This window comes from Atractosteus spatula, chromosome 13 (genome assembly GCF_055471065.1).
Source record: "Atractosteus spatula isolate fAtrSpa1 chromosome 13, fAtrSpa1.hap1, whole genome shotgun sequence".
NCBI classification, from domain to species: Eukaryota; Metazoa; Chordata; class Actinopteri; order Semionotiformes; family Lepisosteidae; genus Atractosteus; species Atractosteus spatula.
This window is the reverse complement of record NC_142718.1, coordinates 36756288-36765918: the sequence shown is the minus strand read 5'-3', so window position 1 is coordinate 36765918 and position 9631 is coordinate 36756288. Positions and strand designations below refer to the sequence as shown.

General features: G+C 48.9%; 1 long non-coding RNA gene across 1 annotated transcript; it reads right to left on the bottom strand.

Moving 5' to 3' along the window:
• Positions 1–5644: 5644 nt before the first annotated feature.
• On the bottom strand, positions 5645–9340 carry LOC148822302 (uncharacterized). The gene is made up of 2 exons (XR_016093906.1): positions 7096–9340; positions 5645–6997 (listed from the first exon to the last, which is right to left on the bottom strand). It is a non-coding gene; the product is annotated as an uncharacterized LOC148822302 (long non-coding RNA).
• Positions 9341–9631: the final 291 nt, after the last annotated feature.

Below are 9631 nucleotides of genomic sequence, written 5' to 3'. Positions count from 1 at the left end.
GTCTGTGTGTGTGTCAGTCTGCTGTGTGTGTCAGTGTCACAGTCCGTCTGTGTGTGTGTCAGTCTGCTGTGTGACAGTCGGTCTGTGTGTGTGTCAGTCTGCTGTGTGACAGTCCGTCTGTGTGTGTGTCAGTCTGCTGTGTGTGTCAGTGTCACAGTCGGTCTGTGTGTGTGTCAGTCTGCTGTGTGACAGTCCGTCTGTGTGTGTGTCAGTCTGCTGTGTGACAGTCGGTCTGTGTGTGTCAGTCTGCTGTGTGACAGTCCGTCTGTGTGTGTGTCAGTGTGCTGTGTGTGTCAGTGTGACAGTCCGTCTGTGTGTGTCAGTCTGCTGTGTGACAGTCCATCTGTGTGTGTGTCAGTGTGCTGTGTGACAGTCGGTCTGTGTGTGTGTCAGTGTGACAGTCCGTCTGTGTGTGTGTCAGTCTGCTGTGTGTGTCAGTGTCACAGTCGGTCTGTGTGTGTGTCAGTCTGCTGTGTGACAGTCCGTCTGTGTGTGTGTCAGTCTGCTGTGTGACAGTCGGTCTGTGTGTGTGTCAGTCTGCTGTGTGACAGTCCGTCTGTGTGTGTGACAGTCGGTCTGTGTGTGTGTCAGTCTGCTGTGTGACAGTCCGTCTGTGTGTGTGTCAGTGTGCTGTGTGTGTCAGTGTGACAGTCCGTCTGTGTGTGTCAGTCTGCTGTGTGACAGTCCATCTGTGTGTGTGTCAGTGTGCTGTGTGTGTCAGTGTGACAGTCCGTCTGTGTGTGTGTCAGTCTGCTTTGTGACAGTCCGTCTGTGTGTGTGTCAGTCTGCTGTGTGTGTCAGTGTGACAGTCCGTCTGTGTGTGTGTCAGTCTGCTGTGTGACAGTCCGTCTGTGTGTGTGTCAGTCTGCTGTGTGACAGTCGGTCTGTGTGTGTGACAGTCGGTCTGTGTGTGTGTCAGTCTGCTGTGTGACAGTCCGTCTGTGTGTGTGTGTCAGTCTGCTGTGTGACAGTCCGTCTGTGTGTGTGTCAGTCTGCTGTGTGACAGTCCGTCTGTGTGTGTGTGTCAGTCTGCTGTGTGACAGTCCGTCTGTGTGTGTGTCAGTCTGCTGTGTGTCAGTGTGACAGTCCGTCTGTGTGTGTGTGTCAGTCTGCTGTGTGACAGTCCGTCTGTGTGTGTGTCAGTCTGCTGTGTGACAGTCGGTCTGTGTGTGTGTCAGTGTGACAGTCCGTCTGTGTGTGTGTCAGTCTGCTGTGTGTGTCAGTGTGACAGTCCGTCTGTGTGTGTGTCAGTCTGCTGTGTGACAGTCCGTCTGTGTGTGTGTCAGTCTGCTGTGTGACAGTCGGTCTGTGTGTGTGTCAGTCTGCTGTGTGTCGGTGGACATGGACAATTACACGAGTAACCTCCACACCGCCCCACCAAACAGCACCAGCTCCCTCCTGGGCACTATTGCCACTGCCCTGGCCTTCGTTAGCGTGTCTTTAACGAGGTGCGGCAGTCCCTGGCAGGGCTGTGGCTGTTCCTGCCTGGGTCTGTGGTTGCTGAGCCGTTCTGTCTAATTATTCCAAACTCCTCATCCCGGGAATGTAAATAGCTGATCAAACAGGGCCTGTGATCCGTGTGGGGGGTGCGCCCCCCTGCCTGCTGTAGGTCCTGGGGAGGGGGAGGTGGTGCTGCTCTGTTTTGAACCCTCTGATTATGGGGCAGGGGGTAGCGGGGGTTGTTGTGTACAGCGCAACACCCCGAGTGTGTCGCTGTGCATTCCTGGGCTCAGCCACAGGCTCCGTGCAGGACCGTGCCACAGCCAGGCTCTTGGCGGCTGGCGCACGACTGCAGCCCAGCCATCGCGCCCCCCGAGCGACAGGCACTGAGCGCGAGAGCAGGGAAGCTGGAACACTTGCTGGCTTTGTCTCTCTGTTCCGCGTTCCAGTTTCAAATTCAATAACGTTTCTAGTTCAGAACATTTTATTGACATGATCCACATGAAAAAGTGTTCCCAAAACTCTCTCTCTACCCCTCTGTCCCCTCTCTCTGTCCCTCTATATCTCTCTGTCCCTCTCTGCCTCCCTGTCTCCTGTCCTGTCTGTCCGTCCCCCGTCCTCTCTCTCTCTGTGTCCTTCTGTCGCTCTCTGTCCACCTCACACACCTTCTCTCCCTCTTGTGTGTCTCTGTCCACACGTCCCCTGTCTGCCCTCTCTTCATGCCCTGGACAGCGGCTCAGGACAGAGGGACGGAGCGTTAGTGATGACACCTCCGTCTTTGACTCATCAGATCAGTGCTTCTGCGCCGCTGCTCTCAGAGCGTCTGAGTCCCTGTCCAGCCTCTGCACCTCTGGGAGCACCTCTGGGAGCGGAGGTGGGAGGGGGGCCTCACAGAGGGAGCAGAGCGAGCAGCGACACCAGGTCCTCCTCCATTTAGGAGCTCCGGCCTGTAGCAGAATGATGCCTTTTATTGTGTCCGTTAAACCATGGCCATATGGGCTCCAAAAGTTTCCTGACATGCAGTCGTTTGTGGTCTTTAATTATAAACAGACAATATTTCCAGGGGAGCCTGGAGAGGGAGGAGCCCGGCGAGGGGGTGGTGACAGTGGCAGTGGCGGCGGTGGTGGCACTGGGGTGGGAGAGATGCTTCCCCTGGTCCGCTCCAGCGCGGCTCCGCCACACCCCCCTGCCCTGTGCCGAGCCCTTCGCTGTGCCCTTCAAGCTCCCCTGTGTCTCTCCAGTCTCTCTGCTCTCCTTCCCCGGCCTGGTTACTTCCCCCTCTCTCTCCGCCAGGTTCCAGCAGGCCCAGTGCGCACCGTGTGACCCTGCGCTGCTGTGCCCGGTGCAGCTCAGCCCAGCTCAGCCCAGCGCCGCTGACTCTCCTAGGCGCTGAGGCTGATGAACTGCAGCTGATCTCCCCTCCCTGAGCCCCCAGGGCAGGAAAGAGTGGCTCTTCGGATTCATTCCACTCCCCAGGAATGCAGTCCCACAAAGACATCCGTCACTGAGCAGATCCTTATCAGGCCAGTATTAAACAAACCGAATCGCTGGGAGGAAAGGGGCTGAAGGAGTGACTGGAGCACCGAGGCACGGCAGAGAAGGTGACAAGCAAGAGGAGAATCAATCAATCAATCAATCCCCCATCCAGAGCTTTATTGATTCAGACTCTAACACAGACAGATCCTACAGCGGCCTTTCCTTCTTCCAGGCCTGGCCACCACACCGCAGCTTGGCGTGCCTTTTGCAATCCTCAGAACAGCGCAGGGAATGAAATGGCCATGAAGCCCTTTATCCCGGGTCCTGAGAAGATAGAAAAAGAGCAGGGGCTGAGCTCTACCGGGGGAAGGTCTGGGATTGGGATGCCAGTCTCCCTCGTGAACCCGATCTCGATCACTCTGCGCTCTAGTCTAGAGCAGAGACACACTGCTCCTCCTGTCTGCATCTCCTCTCCTGGCGGGGGTGCGGGAGCCCTCAGACGGCCGAGAGACAGAAGTCCTGCAGGTGGGCTGGGAGAGAAACGGTGGTCTTCTGAGTGGAGACAGGGAGAACGGACAGAAGGACCTGTGCTTTAAGCCAGATGTCCATCCAGTGCTAATCTTGACTAGTTGATCCAGCCGCTGTAATGTGGCTGAGATCTGGGCTGCTGTGAAAAGCAGAGTACCCAGGTGCCCCACAGGACCAGGCCTGGAAAATCCCACTTTCAGCGGGTCTGCCCAGTTCTGTTCCTCTTTACCCCAGTGTCCTCAGGTTTCAGATCTGGATGAGTGTACTTAGCAACCCCCCAAACCCCCAAACATGACCTATTTGAGTTTTCCTTTCTTAAATAATGTAAAACGTAATGTATAAAGTTTTATACCTAATTTGTTTTGTCAGGAGTATGTGAGGAGCATGTGAGAAGTACTGTATGTGAGTAGTATGCTAGAAGTATGTGAGAAGTACTCTCTGTTACGAGTATGTCAGGAGTAAGTGAGTAGTATGTTAGGAGTATGTGAGGAGCATGTGAGAAGTACTGTATGTCAGGAGTATGTGAATAGTATAGTAGGAGTATGTGAGGAGCATTTGAGAAGTATTATATGTTAGGAGTATGTGAGTAGTATGCTAGAAGTATGTGAGAAGTACTCTCTGTTACGAGTATGTCAGGAGTAAGTGAGTAGTATGTTAGGAGTATGTGAGAAGCATGTGAGAAGTACTGTATGTCAGGAGTATGTGAATAGTATAGTAGGAGTATGTGAGGAGCATTTGAGAAGTATTATATGTTAGGAGTATGTGAGTAGTATGCTAGAAGTATGTGAGAAGTACTCTCTGTTAGGAGTATGTCAGGAGTAAGTGAGTAGCATGTTAGGAGTATGTGAGGAGCATGTGATAAGTACTGTATGTTAGGAGTATGTCAGGAGTAAGTGAGTAGTGTGTGAGGAGCACGTCAGGAGTACTGGGGGTGCAGGTTAAGCTGGCAGTCAGGTACTCATCTTCTAGTCATTCTGCTCTGTCTCGCTCCTCCTGTGGAAAATGAGAGCAGTGCAGCATGGGAAGCTACACAACTAATACGTTTAGGAGCTCTTTGGGTTTTGCACACACAGCATAATATTTACTGTATTTAAAATGTGACCCAGGTTCATAAATAAATCTTCTAGGAAGGATCTGTTTTGCATACACAGCTGAGTTTCTCTCCGCAGTAATATTGCTCAAACCAGCCCAAAGCTATTATAGACAGTAAATGAAATCCTGCAGTGAAGACACCACCAAGGAGTCCCACTTGCAGAACTTTTTTCCCTGTTCAGCGATGACAAGTGTCCGGAACTGTGGTCTGACTTTCGTCCATGTCGGGGGTGTCAAAGGAAGCTCCCACAATGCCTAGCGGCTCTATCTCCTCACTCCCTTAATTGCTTTGATTATGTGACTTATTGGAGAAAGTGATTGATTTCTACAGTAAGTACTACTCCTTACATAAATGATGTGTCAGTATTGTGAACAATACAAGTATGTCAAAATGAAGCAATATCAAATGGCCTCAAAAAATGAGTTTTTTATCAGAAACCATTTGAAACCTTGTGTTGGCATGAATATGTGAACTACAAGAATACAAGCCTGTGGCCTTACAAGCACCTGAATTTTTAAACAGTGGGGGAAATTAAGTTTTCATTTACTTTTCACTGACACAATTATAGCTGTGAAGGACTGAGGTCTTTCTAATAAGCAACGTACGGTATGTGCAATCCATCCATATTTTAAAACATGGGCATTTGTAAAAGTGATTTATAGCCATATATTCTGAATCTATATGTTCTGGTCTAATAATAAAGTACTGTATGCACTGTAAATACCTAAAGTAGATTTTCAAAGTTGATAACTTGCAAGAACTTGGCATCTTCCTTAGGTTGCATGACACCTTTCCTGTTTTTGTCTGATATTTGAAATTTAAGGTAAGCTTTTAGACTCTTTAAGTTGAAATGTGCAACGTTCAGTTGCTTTTAAAAACGTCTTTTAAAAGCAGATCTAGACTCATTCAATTAGATTGGTAATATGTTGAGAGATTAGATGGACTATAATCCTACAAATTACTGGATTTAATGAACCAATGTTAAACCCTGATCCAGCGAGGAGAAGCTATTACAGCAAGATGTCCCATACAGTCCAGAAGAGAGAGCAGTGCTGAGAGAGATGATTTTCTACCCAAAATGAAAAATGACAGAAAAAGACAAAATACTGTTGGTCAACGTCTGCTTTTATTATTGAATGCATTTCAGTTTAAACAACAACAACAATGAATGCATTTCAGTTTAAACAACAATGAAAAAAAAAACAATCTAAGAGCCTAACAATGCACATAAGTTAAAAATTAATTATCACTTAGTGATAACAAAGATGAGATTGATTTACATGGAGAAAGAAAGGACCATTCCAAACATATTAAATCCCCATTCACATTGTTGATAATTGATGATGATGATGTTCATTACAATTAAAAAAGATGCAATTTAATTGTCATCTCACGAAAGGAGGAGGAATATTGTGCTTTGTTGAGAGGCACTACAAGGAAATCAAAATTCTGCCCCTGGCCCTGCTCCTGCCCCAAAAACCAACTCCAACTTCTTAGATCTGCTGTGTGGACTGCATTGACCCAGCCTATTCAAAACAGGCCAGTCATGTTGTTGGAACTGGAAAAAACTATATTTTAACATTACAAATCAACACACAAGACACCCGAGTGGCAATCCTGATCAAAACTGTCACGAACCTTAAAAGGGCTCAGCTCAGTATTCATATACTGTATGTGATTGTCTGTGGTTCAGAGACATCAGGATTTTTCAGGTCCAGTGGTCAGATGGTCTCAATTTCCTCAAGTCCCCCATCAGCCATATCACCCTGCAACTCACAACAGCAGGTGTGAGCCTGGTCAGTACCTGGATGGGAGACCTCTTGGGAAAAACTAAGGTTGCTGCTGGAAGAGGTGTTAGGGGGGCCAGCAGGGGGCGCTCACCCTGCTGTCCATGTGGGTCCTAATGCCCCAGTGTAGTGATGGGGACACTATACTGTAAACAGGTGCCGTTCTTCGGATGAGACGTAAAACCGAGGTCCTGACTCTCTGTGGTCATTAAAAATCCCAGGGCGTTTCTCGAAAAGAGTAGGGGTGTCACCCCGGTGTCCTGGCCAAATTTCCCATTGGCCCTTACCCATCATGGCCTCCTAATAATCCCCATCTATGAATTGGCTTCATTACTCTGCTCTCCTCCCCACTGATAGCTGATGTGTGAGCGTTTTGGCGCACTATGGCTGCCGTCGCATCATCCAGGTGGATGCTGCACACTGGTGGTGGTGGAGGGGAGTCCCCATTACCTGTAAAGCGCTTTGAGTGGAGTGTCCAGAAAAGCGCTATATAAGTGTAAGCAATTATTATTATTATTATTATTATTATTATTATTATTATTATTATCACTTCCCACACTATTCTGTCCAACACTGCCTCACTCCCCATGTTATGCTGTCCAATCACCTGTGACCCCTCAACATTATTCTGTCCAATCACCTGTCACCCCTCCACATTATTCTGTCCAATCACCTGTCACCCCTCCACATTATTCTGTCCAATCACCTGTCACCCCTCCACATTATTCTGTCCAATCACCTGTCACCGGCCATGCCTTTCTGTCCAATCACCTGTCACCGGCCATGCCTTTCTGTCCAATCTCCTCTCACTAGACACACTATTCAGCCGCTGTTCCACCAAATTAGTGGAATTAACTGCATAATTGTAACATTTCTAACTTGGATCCGCGACGATTTGTAGCTAACTGTACCATTACTAAAGTGAATGTTTTGAGTAATCGACTGTAAAAGAAAAAAGAAAATCCTACATATGGGTAAATGAGGAGATACTTAGGTTAATTGTTTAATTGACTGTTTAGATTGGAACACAAACCAGAAGACACAAGGCCCTCCAGGAACCCTGAAATAAGGTGAAACAAGGACTGCTAAGTAACGTAATATCTGTTGTGCATAAATGCAGTTTTACTTTCTGTCTGTCATGATTATTTCAGTTTTAATAGTCATTGCAGTAGTCCAGACTCAGACAGCTCATCTGCAGGAGAGTCTAACGCAGGTCCTGGAGAGCCCCAGTCCAGTTAGGCTCAAAGGTCACCAGTTTCTAAAGATAGCGAACAACGGTAAACTACCGGTGAATCAAAGGATTCATCTGTTCAATTAAGAGGATTCTGGTTCCTGGTTCCTTGAAGAGTGCTAAGTTATCACTAAATTATTTAATCTAACGAATCAATTAATGATCGCAATGGAATCCTCAGAGGTCAGCTGGTGTTTAACGGTGACCTACAAAAGCCGCTGGACGGTCAAAACCTCCAGGACCGAATAAAGCAACAGGACATGAAGCCACAGGTGACTTGCCGGTCTCTGATTTGTAAATATAAATGCACCAATCAATTAACATTTCCAAGCCATTTGTGTTTTACCACACAGGATATATGATGGGAAATTGCTGCTCTCACACTGGAAGGAATCCAGGCTTAAAGCAAAGGCCCCTGTGAGTCACCGTGAGTAGTAATTAATTTTTCTGCACGGTAGATTAGGCTGACAGTCTGGACAGATCTTTGGGGAACGCGTTCACTCCCTGCGGGACCCTGACTCTGATGGACATATGGGTGATCGGGCTCCTTTTGATTGATGAGGCTGGCCTGTAAATGCATCGCAACCATTAAAAATAAATACAAAAAACCCCCAGCTAGAACCAAATGCAGCTGTGGTGGAGTGATCGCTGGACCGGTGGAGTGGCAGTGGGGTGGGGAGGGAATCCGGGGGCAGGAAAACCTGTGACCCCCGTGGGACAAGAGGGCAGCCCTCCTGGATTCCACACTGCCCTGGACGTCCGCAGCCCCTGGGGACCGAGCGGGGGTCTGGGGGTTTATACTCCCCGATGGCGCTGTGAAGGGGGCCACACCACGGCCACAGCCTCCTCCTGACTCGCCCGGCAACCCGCCACAGACCCCCCGATGACCGGCACAAGCGGAAAACCGGGACCCTACCCATACAGACATAGTGATGACCACAGGAGTGCTGCCCCCCTGTCCTGAGGAACGAGAGCAGCAGGGAGGCAGGACCAGGACCGAGAATAATTCCCTCTGCGCTGGGAATACCCCTATTCCCGTCTCCAACGATCGCTGCACGGACAGCTCCAGCTTCCACCGGAGAAGCTGCGACTGCTGGAGTGCCCTCACAGGCATTTCCCCAGAGCCGGGATTCTAGTTATTGTTGTTATTTATCACAAAACTTTCCTGGCAGAAGAGGAAGCTGCAGCGCAGGTCAGGCGGGGTGGGGAACATGCCCTCAGTGCTGAGCGGATCTCGTTATTGGCTCAGTTGACATGTTTAATATCTTTCCAAGGCGTTCTGGAGCTGATTGGAGAGACGCATGCAGCGTGAGGCATGCAGCTTCTATAACCTTTTCAAGACTGGAAAGAAACTTTGGCTGTTTTAGACAAATCAGGCAAAGGAGAGCTCAGGCAGAATGAAGACTAAGCACGATGCGCCCTTCCGGGAACTGAACTGGACATCCCTGCACTGGACTGACCCCTTAACCTCTGACCCCTCCTCTGGCTCTTTCCATTCACTGGCAAGTTTTCTTAACAACCCACTGACTCTTGTACCACCAGGGCTACAAACTCTGATTACTGTTTATCTAGAGGCCTTCTTTGACCCACATGACTACTGGACTTAAATGGTCAGAATGACCCTATATTCCAAGTATATAGTGACTGATGAATCAGTGAGACCTTAAAATACTGCAGCTGTCCAGGACCAGGACTGCACAACCCTGTTTTCAACATTTCTATCTTGGAAAGAAGGATTAATCACAGCTGTAAATTAATCCAGGTGACTTTGGGGAACTGTGCTGTTTTCCTTGTTTTACTCTGTGCAGTACCGGAGACGAAGCGATCCCTTGCTCAGCCAGTGCCTCAGTTACTGCGTTAACACTGCGCTGTGGAATTGACCCCCTGCTGGAGGACAAAGACATGCCCTGGGAGAGAATAGAAGGCTACATTTATCCTTTCCCACGTGGGAAGAAACTGATTCCTGCATAAACATGAGAAAATGAATTGCTCATCAGCACGGGAGACCGATTATGCCTGACGCGATCCCTGGTCTCCTCAAGATCACGAGGTGGGTTTGGAAAAGTCCAGGATGGG